At 43.2% G+C, this 17,651-nt stretch overlaps 1 protein-coding gene across 1 annotated transcript in view; it reads left to right on the top strand.

Moving 5' to 3' along the window:
* MICAL2 (microtubule associated monooxygenase, calponin and LIM domain containing 2) overlaps window positions 1–4,228 on the top strand; it is a 441,027-nt gene extending 436,799 nt beyond the window's left edge. The window contains exon 29 of the mRNA XM_067038594.1: window positions 4,219–4,228. The gene's annotated coding sequence lies outside the window, so the exon portion shown is untranslated. The remainder of the gene's footprint in view (window positions 1–4,218) is intronic.
* Window positions 4,229–17,651: the final 13,423 nt, after the last annotated feature.

Here is a 17,651-nt window from a genome sequence, read left to right as displayed (position 1 = left end):
AGCCAACTGAACCACTGTAGATGCTGAGAATTCCCTGCAGGTCCATGGAAGGGGCATCCAGTGAAACTCGGCAGTGAGCTCCCAGTCAGGGAATACAGAAGCTGGAATGAGAGGACTCCTGCCTGAGTCAGGGCAGAGATAACTCCCCCCGTAACTCTCAGACCTCCCCTGACCCATGGTGTACAAACTGGAGAAGGTTCTCATTGTAGAGTGTGGGATCAGTCATTCCCAGCAAACCCTTCTGTTATGCTCACAGGAGCTCCAGGTATTGGTGATGAGGGAAGCCAACCTAGGTAGACTCTGTCTATAAGCTTAGTGATTCTAGTTCTCAGGATAGGCCAACCGAAGAAGCTCCCCGATTCCTAGTCTTTGTTGGAAAAAAAATGATCTCTTAGGCAGACTGGCTTCTCTCTGGACGTGCTTCCTGGGACACCAGCTCCCAGCACAATTCCTGGCCTCTCACCAGCACTCAGTGAATGATCATGCTTTCATTCCCCCATGGGATGTACTGCCATGCAGACCCAAGAAAACAACACTCATGGTTTAATATTTTTACCCAGCCTATTGGAGAAGGACTTCTGGAAGCAGTCTGCACCCAATGCCCCAGAAAGAACTGAGACCCCAGGCCCTAGCACATCTTAAAGGAGAGAAAGCCAAGCATCCCAGGCCCAGGATCTCCAGCTGTCTGGACCCAGTTAACAAGGCAGACAGCTTTTGCTGCAGTCCCTGAGCATCACAGCTCCTCCAGATGCTAGGCTGGGCTCTGGGGGTTCAGTAAGGCATAAGATACATCTTTGCCCTCAAAATGGCTATCCTCAGACTTGTAAATAGGTCTGAGTGATAGGGAACAGAGGCATGGAGTAGGGGTGAGTGTTGAAAGAAGGACAGGGGTTGGGTCATGAAAGACCTTGAATGTCAAGCTAAGGGACCATCTTTGTCCCACGTTCAGGAGAGAGAGAGGGTCCCCAAGTTTCTCTAAGCTCACAAGTGATAAGATCAGGTGTGACCATGCAAGGAGAGGGAAAGAGGGGCCCTGCCTGTCCCCTGGGCTCACAGACTGGCTCCCAGAGCAGTGCCGATGGGCATATCAGCTCCCCTGGCCCACAGAGTCCAGGTGCCAGGTGGCTTCGTCCCTGCTCGCTTGCTCACTTTACCCCCAGGCTCCTTAAGCTTCTTGCCAGCATGATCAGAGGATTTGGATGGTCTTGTTGAAGGCCCAGAAGTCTTCAGACTTCACAGTGTAATATAACTGTTAGAGCACTGGCTTGGAGACAGGCAGATTGGGTTCTAGAATGAAATTTCCTTTCTGAATGACTTTGAATGGGACATGACCACTCTCTGAGCTGGGTTCTGTTACTGGAGAACAGCTTTGCTCATTGCTGGAGGGGAGGGGGTGTGCAATGAGATCATGTGTGTCAAGGCAGCTTGTGTGCCCTGAGCAACCAGAATGAGGTCCATCAATGCTCGCCGAACATGAACCTAGCAGCTCAGGCTGGGAGCTCTTCGGGAGGAAGGCTAGCCAGGCCCAGCCCAGCAGGAAAAAAGTTCCCTAACTGGGAGAATTCCGGGGATCACCAGTATTCTGAGACCATATCAGGCAGTGCTCTGACCCCTCCACTGTCCCCAGGGTGGGAGAGGCTGGGGCTCTGCTCCAAGTGTTTATAGGCTATTAATAGCTCGTAGCAGCAGGGCTGCAGGCCACTGTCCAAGGGACTTCTCTTTTCCCCACTGCTCTCAGCTACTCTGCTCTTTAAACCACTTAGAAAGAGTTGTATTATTTGGGAAAGCTGGTGAGGGAGAGGGCATGAAATCCTTCCTAGAGAAGACCACCACTTTCCCCCAAATTTTTGTTTCCCAACAAATATCTATATATTTCATCTCTCTATATTTTTCTATATATTTCTATGAAGGTAAATGAAAGTCTTCCTTTTCTGCTCTTTGAGGCTTTTTTTTTTTTTCCCCCGGTATGCGGACCTCTCACTGTTGTGGCCTCTCCCTTTGCGGAGCACAGGCCCCGGATGCGCAGGCTCAGCAGCCATGGCTCACGGGCCCAGCCCACTCCGTGGCATGTGGGATCTTCCCGGACCATGGCACGAACCTGTGTCCCCTGCGTCGACAGGCGGACTCTCAACCACTGCGCCACCAGGGAAGCCCTCTTTGGGGCTTTTTTTAGATTTTGTATAAAGAGGAGTTCACATTGTAAAGCACTTTGACATTTTTTCATTTAATCCTTATCCTGAGGTAGCGGCTCCTTATATCCCCATTTTGTAGGTAAGAAAACTGAGGTTCTGAGAGCTTATGTGATTCAGCAAGAGTTGCAGAGCTGGCAATGGAATCTCCAGGATCAAGGTCAGTATTTCTTCCTCCAAGTCCTGCACTCTTTCTAGTGCTCCCACCCACCCTCCCTTGTTTCCCTGACGAACTCCCTCCAATGGCTTTTCAGAGTTTCTCTCTGAAGAGCACAGGAGCAAAGAATTCAGAGTTTGAAAGGACCTGCTGCATTTCCCACACAAGGCAGGAACCCCTCCCACAATATTTCTGGCAGATGGACGTCCTGTTTCCAGGAAGGGGAAGGGAGGAGAACCAACATTAACAAACCGGTGAAGGAGTGTATCACATAGGTCGCCTTCAACTAGAGAAAGCGTAAGTTCTGACCTGCCTGACCTAAATCAAAAGGAAACTTCATCTATTGTATGTAACAAGAATTCCAGGGCTGGTTAATTCGGTGGCTTTGTGATGTCATCAAGGACATAGGTTCTTTCTGGGGTTCAGTGCTGCCATCCTCAGGGGTCAGTGTTTCTCCACATGGGCCTGAGACGGCTGCCTCCGTTCCAGACCTCACAGGCAGGCTCAAGAAAAGCCAGTGGAAACAGAACAGGATTTATTTCCCCCTATGTGTCTTCTTCTTCCTGTTTTTTAAAGCAAAAACACCTTTCCTGGCATCCCTTAGTGATGTTCCCACATGTCTCCTCGGCCAGGACTGAGCCTCACGGCCACCCTTAAAACAATCTCAGGCAAAGGGAGTGAGATCACCAGAATGACTGGCCTGAAATCACGAATATTTATTATGCCTCCCTGAGTCATGGACAGGGAGCATGGAGCCCTGAATACAATCAGGATTCTGCCAGCAAGGGAAAAGGGGAGAATGGTTTGGGCGGAGCTGACCAACTATCTCTGGTGCTGGTAAATGCTATTTTCTCTGGCTTCAGGTGAAAAAAAAACAAAAAAATGACATTGAGAAGAACTCAATGACTTGAATCCTTGTCTGTTGGATTTTACCCAGCCTCTCACTCACTTCTGTAACCCCAAGTGTATCCAGAACAATGCTTTTCAGATAGGCGGTGCTCAAAAAACCAGCTGGATTTAATGCAACAGACATCTAGGGGTTGCCTACTATGTGCCAAGAAGTTTGTAGGGTGATGGGGGTACAGAGATGAACAAGGCAGAGTCTCTACCCTTGAGCTTACAATCTGGTACCTTTGGGTTATTATTATTTTTATTGTTGTTATTATTAACTAACATTTACTTAAACACACATAATGTGCTACAAGTTTTGGAAATATATAACATTCATGTCAAGATTCAGGGTATTTTTTTGTACCCCATTTAACAAATAATTGACACTGTGGGGCAGGAAGTAACTTGCCCAAAGTCTCAGGGTCCGTGGGCGTCAGGCACAAGGACAAACTCAGGTCTGCCTAATTCAGAGACCACTCTCTTTCTGTCCGTCTTGTTCTCTGTGCCCCTCGCTCTACTGATGTTCTAGCTTACCAATTAAAAAATGTATAAGGGCTTCCCTGGTGGCGCAGTGGTTGAGAGTCCGCCTGCCGATGCAGGGGACACGGGTTCGTGCCCCGGTCCAGGAAGATCCCACATGCCGCGGAGCTGCTGGGCCCGTGAGCCATGGCCGCTGAGCCTGCGCTCCGCAACATGAGAGACCACAACAGTGAGAGGCCCACGTACCGCAAAAAAAAAAAAAAAAAAAAAAAAAAAAAAAAAAAAAAAATTTATAAAGTTAAACTAGCATGAGGGTATGTAGGTCTCAAAAGTTATTGTCAGAAGGCCAATTTTTGCTTATCTCTCTTGGTCTTTTTTGATCTACTCAGTAGGGATTGCCCTTCCCCTCCCAAGAGATGCAAAGTTGAGCAGTTTTGCCGTTTTCTTCTGACTCTTAACGCCTCACATAAAGATTCCAGCAAAATAGTTCGAAGATTCAAAAGTCTCCCCTCCCTCAGCTAGAGACATGTCAGGGAGAACCCACAGTCAGGGATGTGGGATGCTTCTCTCTTTGCTCTTTAGACAGCAGATTTTCCTCAGGTCAGAATCACTGGTGAGCCATTTCTGGAATCCAGCAGTTCCTCCACTTTACCACCAGCCTCTGGTACCTCTGGGCCTTCTAAAACTGCCTCAGGATGATCCAGGGAACACACTCTAAGATGCCACAGGAGTAAATGAAAGACATTTGTCAGCCAGCTTTGCTCAGAGGTGTCCTTCTTGACATGTCATGTGCTTCAGGATCCCACTGGTCCGCTATGAACCCATTCTTCTCTCTTCACCAACACACACTGCTGGATGTTACTGGGGTGTACTCTGCTGAGCTCATCTCCCTCTCTGGATTGAGGATGCTTTGTGCCTTAAAACAGATCTGCTGCCATCCTCCTGGGAGCCCAGAGTCCCAGGAGCAGGCACTCAGACACCCATCTGGCCCAGGAAGTCTGTTTGAAAGGGATTATAAGAAATTCCATAAACATCGCTCCCTAAACCCCAGTGAATCCCACTGCAGACCTCTCAGTGCCCTGGGCTGTCGTGTCTGGAATCTGAACTCCTTAGAGCACAGATGTATTTCTACGTTGGATGCACCCAGGAAGCTGTCTCCTCTCCCTCGGGGGCAAAGAGCAATGGGCGGCTTCTCAGAACACTTCAGGCTCTGTGCCAATTACTCAAAGTTCTTCTCCTTAAATAAGTGCTTTCTGGGGAAATTTGGTGAATTACCTCCCACTGGGCTCCAAGGGCTCACAAGGTCTTCAGAGGTTGGGCTCAGGGTGAATGTGGGCCTAGCCTCTGTCATTTTTATCACATTCTCTACCCAGGTACCTATACCTTCTCTCACCTGAGTTCCAGTCTCCCCTCTTTTGTTCACCTTAGTTTTTCTTGTCTCAGTCTCTTTTCCTGGATGCTAAATAAGACCTTCTTGCTTATGGCCAGTGTTGTAACAGAACAGTCAGAGGCCTGAGATTCAGGCTACAGCCAGGTTCCAATCCACATACTTCTACTTAGTGCTCTAAGTTCTAAAGTAACTCTCCTGAGACCCAATTTCCTCTTTTGTAAAACAGGGTTAATAGTTCCTACTTCACAGTGCTGTTGGGGGATTAAATGAGATCTTTTTTGTAGGGGGACTGGTACGTAGCCTGGCATATTGTCAGATACATAGTCCATGTCAGTCAGCATCACACCATGTAGCCCACCTAAACAGGCTCACTAGTGTTCTATATAGGTTTCTTGAACTAACCTGAAATAGACATTTTCCAGGTTTCTGGGCTGCACTGGAAGGGTTTCCTCAACCATCCCTACTTCAGTTTTCTTTTTAAAAAAATCAAAAGCTTGAAAGTTGAAGAGGGACTGGAGAGAGGGCAATGAAGTAAGCCGGATGCTAGAAGCCCAGACTGCCTTTGGCTCAGTCCAGATTTGAGGGAAACCTGGAATTACTGCGATTTCATCACAGCAGCTGGTCCAAGATAAACCTGCCAGAACTGCTCAGAGGACAGATCTGGATTGCATTGATAGCCGGGGCCTGCTGAGAAGCAAGGAGAAACTATTTATCTGACATTTCTTCAACCCCAACCAAGAATTGTCTTTGGCTCAAGATGCCATTGGGACTGGTTTTCATTTGCATGGAGCTCATTTGAGCATCGCGCCTCTGACAGCAGAGACTTCTTAGAAAGACTTCCATTCCCCTGCCTCCCTTCCACGTGTGTCTTTCTCCTAATTCGGAAATAATGATTCATCCAGGAAGTCTAATCCTCGGTCTTACTTGTGCTTGGATCGTGCCAGAACCTCACATATAGTTTTTCTCTGATTCGGTTCCCCACCCAGCCTGTACAGGCCTGGGCAGCAGTGAAAATGGCCACCGAGGAATATTTGCCCTCCTTCCAAATTGGCAGGCTTCATCTAATCGAACCCAGGTTAACCAATGTGGCACATTTTAATACACTTCGCTGTTTCAAGCTGTGACAGAAAATTAGAGTGTGAATCTTCTTAACAGCCGCTTCTAGAGTGGCTGTCTGAAATCTCTGCATCTTTGACTCTTTGGTGCCAAGCAAAGAAAGCCTAGTCCATTTATTATATATGTTGGAGGGGTTTTAAGACAGTCATGTCTGGATGAAAATGCCACCATTCTTGTAATATTATTATGTAGATTCTACACTTTTCAAATAGGCAGATTTGGGGAGTGGTATGAATAATCTAAGAATAGAATAGTGAGGTATTTTTTGAGACAACAATCCAGAATGAATCCAATCAGATCAGCATTATCTGCTTCCAACTAGTCACCTTATTCCAAGGGCATTGCCCAGAGCTCCTGGAGCTGCCTTAGGGGCCTGTTGTATGTCTTTGGTTCATCATTTTTAGTCAAAGCCAAGTGCAAGAGTGGTCTCTGTTGCACTGCCATGGCCAAAGGTCAGAAACAAATGTTCATCAAAAGGGGACTGGCTAGCGGAGCAACTAAGCCTGTGTGCCACAGCTACTGAGCCTGCACTCTAGAGCCCGTGAGCCACAACTACTGAGCCTGTGTGCCACAACTACTGAAGCCCACATGCCTAGAGCCCGTGCTCCACAACAAGAGAAGCCACCGCAATGAGAAGCCCACGCACCACAACAAAGAGGAGCCCCCACTCGCTGCAACTAGAGAAAGCCTGCGTGCGGCAGCGAAGAACCAATGCAGCCAAAAATAAATAAATAAATTTTAAATATATATATACATATATATATATATATATATATATATATATGAGACTGTTTAAATTAATTATGATACATCCAGCCAATGGAATGCCAAATAATCATTAAAAAAAGAATGATGTAGCAAGAATAAACCAGTGTTGTTAGAGAACCATATTGAAGAAATAGATTCTAGTCATATTGGTTATATCTCTGGGGAGGAAAACTAGAGGCAGAGGGGCAAGGGAAAGCAAGAAGTTTTGTTTTCATCATCTAATTTTTATACATGTTGCATTTTGTACCTTGTATTACCTATATACACAATAATAAAATAATTGATTTTTCCAAAATACATTCAGAGTCCTGCCCAAAAAAAAGATGGTTGAAGTAGCTATATAATTCAAACAATTATAATCACTAGCATTCTCATCTGCTGAGCACTTAACCTGTATCAGCCTTTATATTAAAACTACTTACTACACACTTTATCTTATTTTCTCCTCAAAGCAATCTTATGAAGTAGATTTTACCATCTTTATTTTAGAAGTGAGGACACTGTGACTCAAGGAGTTTTTAAAAGTTGCCTAAGGAGGGCTTCCCTGGTGGCGCAGTGGTTGAGAGTCCGCCTGCCGATGCAGGGGACACGGGTTCGTGCCCCGGGTCTAGGAAGATCCCACATGCCGCGGAGCGGCTGGGCCCGTGAGCCATGGCCGCTGAGCCTGCGCGTCCGGAGCCTGTGCTCCGCAACGGGAGAGGCCACAGCAGTGAGAGGCCCACGTAACGCAAAAAAAAAAAAAAAATGTTGCCTAAGGTTACTACACAAGGCAAAACTGGGATTCAAACCTAGGTTGGGCTAACGTTTCCCATTGGCCCCTGGGGGCCTCCTACCATCACTCATTGAGACTGCATCTCCATCCTCATTCCATCCCCAGGGCCTGGAAGAGTACTTGGCACACAGGAGGTGTCTAATACATGCTGAATGAATGATAAACAGAAAGCAAAACAGTGAGAACAAGACTCAGACAGAAATTCCTTAAAAGGAATGTTACACATGTTTGAGCATCTTAGAATTGCAGGATAACATCCCTCTGAGGTTACTTGGAAGACAGCAACCTTCTTTTGGACGGCTATATTCTGCTGTGTTTGCTGAAAACAAAATAGTCACGTTGTTTTTAGTCACACCTCACAAAGCCTCATTACTTCAAAATGCTTTCTGCTGTAAGAGGATTTCACAACAAGGAGAAACAGAGAATGTGGTTTTCATTAGGCTACCTTTAAAAATAACTTTCAGATGGGATCATATGAACAAATAAGTATTTCTCTTTTGTTTTATCTTCTGTTTTTCTTTATGATTGTTGGAAAATTCCAACAAGCTTAGCCATTCATTTCAGGGTGAATTTGGGACCCAAACAGTTAAATATCAGCCAATTTGGCTTCCTTGCTGCCTCCCAGCCAAGGAGATGAATGGAATGTTCATGAGGTCGCTTGGCAGGCATCCACATTCCTATGGGAACGTTGCAGCAGGGAGAGCTTTGGGACACTAAGAGGCAAATGTGTGGGAGTTATGGGGCAAACTGCAAATGATCCAAAGTCTCAGAAAAATGTGTGGAGTGCCACTGGCCCAAGGATGCTTTGCAGAGGACCAGCTAAGTCTCCGCCCTTGCTCACATCCCTGACACAACAGGAATCACACTGTTCAGTACTTTCCTACAGCCTCCCAGGAGTGAAATGGTACGGGCCACTTCCCTCACCACTGCAGATGGAAGCTTATTAAAAGAATTTCATCAAAGAGTCCCACTTCTTCAGCTGATCTTTTTTTGTTTTTGTTTTTGTGGTACGCGGGCCTCTCACTGTTGTGGCCTCTCCCATTGCGGAGCACAGGCTCCGGACACGCAGGCTCAGCGGCCATGGCTCACGGGCCCAGCCGCTCCGCGGCACGTGGGATCTTCCCAGACCGGGGCACGAACCCATGTCCCCTGCATCGGCAGGCGGACTCTCAACCACTGCGCCACCAGGGAAGCCCTCAGCTGATCTTTATATTCCTTCCTCTTTCTCTCATCCTCAAGAAAATGACTAGGGGAATGTGCCCAACCCCCTCTTCCCCACCCCCAAAGCTTTCTCTGTCCTTCCCCAAGAAAAGGACTCAAACCCAGTGCATTTTCATTTTCCTGAAGTGCTTCCTTGCATCGTTTCAAATGTACTCGAGAGACCAGGTGAGCTGACCAGATTTCTGCATTACGACCCCCTCCAGCTTTTAGAAAAGGCTACATTTAATGGAGGATGATGGTAGAAGTGGGATTTTCTGTTTAAAATTAGAAACTGTGATAGTCATGTTCTCCCCCAAAGAGCAGCTCATCAGAGATTTTCTTACCACCACACTAAAAAGGAAGCTTGAGCCTAGAGCTAGGCATCCAGAGACTTCTGTGTGTCCCCCAAACATCTCCTGTGCTGGTCATACTGAGAAATGCTCCCTGCTGGGAGCCCTGTGCTCTGATTCCCCCTCCCACTTGGTGGCATTGGTACCAAGGAGTGGTAAACACTTGAGAAGAGTTCTCTGTAGTAAGCTGGGCTGTTAAGGCTTTTTTATCTTGGCACCATTAGGCTAGGATATGGATCATCTTAATCTCCAGTGTTTTCAGAAAGACACCTTTCCATTTCATCTCCAAAGGCTAGGAGATAAACTAGTAGGTCACTGGCTTTGTTGGTGAGGCCCTAACTAATTAATGTCCCTGAAGGCAAAACTATCAGTCTCTCCCAAGGCCAGCAAGCCAGGCTACGATTACAAGGAAGGACTATCTGGGGGAGAAACAGTAGTTTCTAGGGAGGGAAAGAGCATCCTGGCTTTGTTGGTACCATAGGACACCAAAACCTTAGAAGCCTTCAGGACCAGAACAAAACGCATAAAGGAATAAAATGGCATGGAAATTACTTTAATATTATATAATATTAATATAATATAATCATCTGCTCAGGCCATAATCTAGCTTCCAGAGAATCTGCATTTCTTTGGCCACAAAAGTAGCCCCTGGCTACAGCATTATCTGAACATATGCCCTGCTCCCCACTCCCTGGCTAATTGATCGCTGATGGACACCTGACCCAAACGGAACAAATCAGATTCTCTGTCCAGGAGTTTATATTTGGGATCCAAAGATGCAACATGTCCCAGTTAACCCTTTGAATTGAAGAGATGTATTTTAGCAGCAGTGGAGTAGCCATCTTTTGTCCTGTAGATAGAGAGGCCTAAAATCCCCTCTGTAGAAAAAGAAGAGGAAGAATGAACTGACCAGGTGAACAGAAGCAGAGAGAGCCCATGCAGAGTCAGACAGCCCCTGAACAACCTTGACCCTGGCTCCTGAGGGTATCTTTGCTCAGGCCTGGGCACATCCTTGGATTCTACAAAACCCATCTATTCTTATAATAATCCCTCTCCCCCTATGTTCTTTGATTAAGCTTGTACAAGTGGGTTTCTGTTACTTATAACCTAAAGAACATTGGCTAAGGCAGAAGCCCAGAAAGATCCACAGGCCAAGGTAGGAACAGAGAGCGTTTCAGGTAACATTTGTAAGGTGAAGTGGTCGACCTGGGCATCAGGATGGAACTGCAACTGTCCTCACCTCGTCTAGACTGCCCTCCTCCACAAACCCTGAAGAGTTTGTTGTTGTTGTTTTCTTACACAACTTAGATATACACACACACACACACACACACACACACACACATACATATATATACTCTTAGTAAAGTTCCCAACAATATAAAAGTATATAGAATAAATACAGATGTCTCTCATCACCTACCTAATCATAGATCCTATCTCCAAGATTACCTTTGCTCGCACCATATTTCATGCAAACTAAAATGCCATCAATTGTCAGATACATGCTCATTTCTGAGATGTTAAAAGATGAAAGGAGATACAGTAGTATGTTGGGTATCTTTTCACATATTTTTCTCAGCATTCCACATATCCATAGATTTTTGTATGGTTATTAGTTTTTATCATTAATACATTCATTCCAAGCACATTGTTCTTCAACTGCCTCTGAACATTTCTTGGAGCATCTTCCTTTTCAGTAGAAGATTTTGTTCTCTCCGCGACTGTATCTCGAGTGCTAGAACCGTCCCTGGAACATGGTAGGAACTCAAGAAAGAAAGAAAGTTTCAACTCATGAATGTCCAGCCTCTTTTGTTCTAATGTCTACATGGTCTTCAATAGTATTTACTCAACCTTTCCCCATTAAAGTAACCAGAATGTTTACTTTATTCAAAGAGATGGTTCCTTCCCATTTTTTTTAACCTTTTACAAATAATACTACTTACAAATAATACCAAATATCCTGGCTCCACTGTGTTTATAGAACAGAAATGGTCATCATCACTGAGTTACAGATGCTATTATAAGCACTTTACATGCATTACCTTATTTAATATTCTCGAAAGCCATCTGAGGTTGGTGCTATTATTATCATTTCCATTTTTCAGATGACAAAACTGAGAAAAAAAGAGGTTAAATGACTTGCCCCAGAGTTAGCAGGGAATAAGTTAATAGGCAAGAATTTAGATCCCAGGCAACCTTGCTCCAAAGGCCAGGCTCATATCCCTGTGCTCCTTTGTTTGGCTGGATATCTTGAAGTTGAATTGTTATGTCTGACAGAAAGAACATTTGAATCCAAAAATGCTGCATCAATTTAATTCCCTCCCTCACTGTTTGAGAATAACTGCTTCCCACCACCCTGGCCAATAATGGATGCTATCAGTTTTTAAGTCATTTTAAAATATAGGTAAAAAATAGTATTTCAGCATTCATTTAATTTGTATTTCTGGATTTACTGTGACATTAAGCTTGATTTCCATTGATTATTGGCTATTTGTATTTTTCCTATGAATTGCCTGCTCATTTTCTTTGCCCACTTTTTCTATTGGGTTCTCTGTCTTTTAGTTATTGATTTTTAGGAACTCTAAGTATTATTATAAATGTGGCAAAAAGTTTCACCTAGGCCATTTCTTTGATATGATATAGTTTATCACACAAAAGTTTTCAAAATCTGATGGAATTAAATTCATCCATTTCTTTCTACATATGGCTTCTGACTTTTGTGTCCTCTCCCACTCACAATGATAAAGGATTCTATTTCCTTCTTCTAACATTTTATTTTTAGGTTTAACTCTATATTCCATCTGGAACCTATTTGGGGATAAAACTTGGGCTCTAATTTTTTAAGTGAAGACCCAGTGTTCCTATTCTTTGTTCTGTTTATCATACATTAAATTTCCATAAATGCAAGGATCTGTTTCTAGACCTTCTGTTTCATTGTTTTAATGGTCTATTCCTGAGCCACAGTATGTATGTAAAGCACAGAGACACAGTCAGCACATAATTAATGTCAATTATCTCCTTCATCTCTTGTTATCCTTCCTATATTCTTTTTCTTTTCACAGTTCCAATCTATAAATTCATGCCTCTGTTATTTTTCTTATCTATTTAGAATCTTTCACCCTGAATTTTAGGGTACACATCTGACTGCCCTCATCTCTAATGAAATGAGATAATGTTGTCACTTAACCAAATCATTTTTGTGTAGCTTTATAGCTGTAAATAACACAGCTCCCCCCCAGTCTTATTAAACCAGCCAATCTCTCCTCATTAATCAGAATAAAAAACAGTTGAATTTCTTCAGGTCACTTCTTAGGGTTCCTGGAGATAAAATCATTCACAGGTCTGCTTGCCAATCATCCTGCTGTTTGCTGAACTTGAGGTTTTGGGAAAGGATCCAGAGAGACAACTCCCCATCATGGCTACAGTGCCATTTGTGTCCTTTCTGTTGTTGGTTCAGATGGGATCACTGGATGTCTCCCCTTGGCCATGTGACCTGCCACAAAGTCCCACAGGTGTCCTCACCACCGCCGGGTTTATTGATTCTCGCTCAAGTGACCCACGTTCCACCCCTGCCCCTTCTCATAGAGCTCTTTCTGTGAATGAAGGTGATTCTTCAGCCTATTCCAGTCCAGCTCCAGCCTCCACAGAATCAGTGACACTATGAGATCCCTTTCAAGTCATGAATTAAAATCTCACATTTATTCTGCAAGTTACCAATTTTCTGTACATTTTGGTGTTTTCATATTCGGGGCCATGATAATCTAGTCCCTATTCACTGTTTCTCCGTATAATGCAGAACATCCGGTGAAGAGCATGGCCCCAGAAGCCAGTCGGCTCTGTCTGATCCCAGCTGCCCCCTCAACCAGCCATGCAATTCAAGCCTCTGTCTACCTCAGTTTCTTCATTTGTAAAATGGGGGCGATGATGACAATAAACCCATCTTATAGAGTTGCTGTGAGGCTAAATAAATTAATAATTATACAGTACTCGGAACAGTGCCTGACACATAATAAAGCCCTGGAACTATTTGCTAAAATAAGTTAAATGAATCATAAAGCCTTTCCTACATTTTCATTAATCTCCCCATGTCATTCCTTCTACTCCACATAAAAATCGCTTTATTTACATTTCTCTCTCCTTAGATATTCATGTGAAAATATTCTTTAGTTATATCAGCTAGGCTTGGAACATATATGCTTTTTCCCATCCTCCATAGATGCCCTGCAGATTTCTGAGATTGATAGCCCATAGAAATAATAGTAGTGAAAGTACAATAATAATAATAAAGAAGTTTGCAAGGCCTGTATGAAGAAAACTTTTAAACTCTCCTGAAGGAAATAAAGGATTTGCCTGAGTGAGTAGGAAGATTCAGTATCATAAAGATGTCAATTATCCTTGAGTCAATTTGTAAATTAACTCAATAAACATACCGATAAGTTTTTCAGAACTAGGTAAGGTGATTCTAAAAATTATGTGAAAGAGAAAAACAAACACATCCTGGAAAATTCTGAAAAAGAAGAGAAATGAGGAGGGAACTATACTTAGCAGATTTAAAAACTTTTTTATAGAGTCTCATGAGCTCTTGGTACATGAAGTCACAGACTGACCAGTAAAACAGAAGAAGAAATTAGCCTTTAGTGTACAATAAAGGAGACATCTCAAATCATGGGGAAAGATGAACTATCCAATGATGGTGTGGGGGGCAGTTAGTAGCCATCTTGAAACACCGTAGCAGTCAATTCTCATCAGCAGTAGTTACATTCTATAAAAATACTGCAAACACTGAATTAGTGAACAGTGAACCGCTTTTGCTAGGAGAAATACATGGTTAGGGTTCTGCAAGCCTCTGGTCACAACAATTTCATCAGCTGATCAACAGATACCTTGTTTTATGTGTCTTTCTTTTTAAAGACACCTTATTAATATACATTGTTGACTCAACATTTAACTCATGGCCAATAGCTCTATAACTCATGCCTGAACAAAGCTTATCCAGCACCCATATTTTCCCTGTAAGGCACTATAATAATAAGCTTCTTGTGCTTGAGAACACTAGATAGCACTTCAGCGCTACACTTGGGGGCCATTTTAAACAGCGAACTTCCCAACAAACACAGCACGGAAACGCGAAATGTGGTGCTAAATAGACCACAGAAAGAACATTGGTTTCCAGTACTAGAGCTGAAACAAGAAAGCAGAGCATCATCTTGGTCAACCTCAGCTGGCAACACGCACATGACAGGCAACTCAAATTTCCACCACTCCTTATATGTCCACAAGTGACAGCACAAGCAATGTGAGTATTAATTTTGGAGTTACAAATACATTTTAACAAGTAGGTGAATTTGTAAATGCAGAATCTGTGAATAATGAAGATAGATGTAGTTAGAACCATATCTCACATTACATACTAGGATAAATTCTGAAGCATCAAATCTTGAAGTGTTACAAAAAGTAATCATAAAGCATTAGAAAAAATAATGGACATTGTTCTTTATAACCTTGGAATGGAGAAGAACTTTCTAATCAAAGCACAAAATCAAAAAGCCACAAATAGGGCTTCCCTGGTGGTGCAGTGGTTGAGAATCCGCCTGCCGATGCAGGGGATATGGGTTCGTGCCCCGGTCCGGGAAGATCCCACATCCCACATGCCGCGGAGCGGCTGGGCCCGTGAGCTATGGCTGCTGAGCCTGCGCGTCCGGAGCCTGTGCTCCTCAAGGGAGAGGCCACAGCAGTGAGAGGCCCGCGTATCACAAAAAAAAAGAAAAAAAAAAAAAAAAAGCCACAAATAAAAATTGTTAAATTTGACTGCAGTAAAAGAAACAAAAACAACTTTAAGACAAAAGAGAACTACTCTAACAGAAGTCAAACTTAACTTAATAAACAATCTAAATAACAAAAGATAAATGACAAACTGGGAAAATATTTGCAATTCTTATAAGAACAGAAGGCTAACCTCCTTACAAAATAAAATGTCCTAGACATTGACAAGAAAAAAACTAAACTCCAATTTTAAAAAAAACTGAAAAATGATATGAAAAATTCAAAGAAAAATTATATAGACAGTTCATAAATCATATGATATGGTACTCAACTTTCATAATAAAAGGAATGTAAACTAAAGCTATATTTAGATATTATTTCTCATCAGACTAGCAAAAATCCAAAAGATTTTAGAATGGTGTGATGACACTGCTTTGAAGAAACAATCATTTTATACATTTCCATCGGGGGTTTTAATGGTACAACCTGTAGTGAGGACAAGTTGTCAATAATTATCAGAATTCAAATGGATATAACCTTTGACCCAGAAATTCCCTCTTACGAATTTATCCTATACTTAGGCACATGCAAAATGACCAATGGACAGAGTTATTCATTGCAACATTATTAGCATTAGCCAAAGATTAGAATGTCAATAAAATAAGGATTACATACACTATGGTTATTTAAACAATGGAAGACTGCAGCTGTAAAAACACATGAAAAAGTTCTTTATGGATTAACACAAAAAGATCCTGGAGAGGGGCTTCCCTGGTGGCGCAGTGGTTGAGAGTCTGCCTGCCGATGCAGGGGACATGGGTTCGAGCCCCGGTCTGGGAAGATCCCACATGCCGCGGGGCGGCTGGGCCTGTGAGACATGGCCCTTGAGCCTGTGCGTCTGGAACCTGTGCTCCACAATGGGAGAGGCCACAGTAGTGAGAGGTCCACGTACCACAAAAAACAAAAAAACAAAAAACCATCACACCAAAAAAAAGATCCTGGAGATATACTGTTAAGTGAAGAGCAAGATGCAGAAGAATATTCATGTTATCCTTTGTATAAAAAGGAAAGAAGAAAAAATATTATGTGCACTGGCTTGCATATGCATAAAAATTCAATGAAAGGATTTTTAAGAAACTAATAACAATGGATTATTAAGAAACTAATAACAATTGTTACCTATTCATAGTAATGGAAACTGAGCAAATATAGGAATAAAGTGGGAAGGAGCTTGTTTTAGAATTACCAATATTCAACCCTTGGAAATGTATACCATATTCAAAAAATTAAGTAGAAAATTTTATTTAAAAATGGAAGCTGGATAGATTGGATTATAAAATGAAGGCACATTATCCTTTTATCGACACAAAATCAGAAAGGCAATTAGAAACTCCATGAAGGGGAATTTCCTGGCAGTCCAGTGGTTAGGCCTCACTGCTTTCACTGCTGAGGGCCCAGGTTCGATCCCTGCTTGAGGAACTAAGGATCCACAAGCCACGCAGCACGGCCAAAAAAACAACTCCCAGAAGAAAACAAATAAAATACTATATACAAGAGTCCTGGTCCAAACTGCAAGCAAACTAAAATTCATCATGATATCTGTAGATGATATGCTATATGCAAAGTGAATCCATTTAGCCGTGATGCTTAGGACAATATCATTCAGGACCTATCCATTCTCTGGGTCCCAGATTCTTGAGCAGTCAAATCAGGTCAGTGGGTACCGATTTAAATTCAGCCCCTCCTGTGACACACTCAGTGAAACTAAGATCAATGACATTCAAAAGGGAAGTTGTCATGACTGGAAAGTCACTGTGTGGCCCAGCCACCTTGTCTTTTTGTAAAATTACTAACCTAACTGTTAAAATGAACACTAAATCTAACTGTCAACAAAAGCACCTTTCTTTAAAACTCACACATTTCTCTAACAAGTAATAATCTAAAAACCCAACCTCGCTTTGGTCATTCTACCAGCCCCAGCAGGCTCTGGGAAGACAAGGATGATTCAAAGACACAATGGAATAATGTAACTATCTTTGTGAAAATTCCCTGGCCATCACCAGCATGGTTTAGCCTCTCTTCACAGTCAGGCTGTGATAAGAAAAGAGATGTGTGCCAGAGAGTTCCATCTCATTTTCTCTCCACTCTTGCTGGGGTTTCAAGAGTTGCCATCCAGACTTTCTCTACTTGATTCAATCCCTGAGAGGTCCCTGAGTACAGCAGAAGCCTTAGTTTATGCATATATGTGTGTAATTATGGCATTTCATTGTGGAATAGACTCAAGAGCAGTGGTCAGCAAACTACAGCCCACAGATCAAATCTGGCCAGCTGCCGGTTTCTGTAAATAAAATTTAATTGCAAAATGGCTACATCCATGCATTTATGTATTGTTTATAGCTGCTTTCATACTACAATAGCAGAGTTGAGTAATTGCAACAAGAGAACATACAGCCAGGGCTTCCCTGGTGGTGCAGTGGTTGAGAATCTGCCTGCCAATGCAGGGGACACGGGTTTGATCCCTGGTCAGGGAAGATCCCACAGGCCGCAGAGCAACTAAGCCTGTGCTCCACAA

This window comes from Kogia breviceps, chromosome 7, assembly GCF_026419965.1.
Source record: "Kogia breviceps isolate mKogBre1 chromosome 7, mKogBre1 haplotype 1, whole genome shotgun sequence".
Taxonomy (NCBI): Eukaryota; Metazoa; Chordata; class Mammalia; order Artiodactyla; family Physeteridae; genus Kogia; species Kogia breviceps.
Note: the sequence above shows the minus strand (reverse complement) of the source record. Positions and strands in the feature narration are given on the sequence as shown.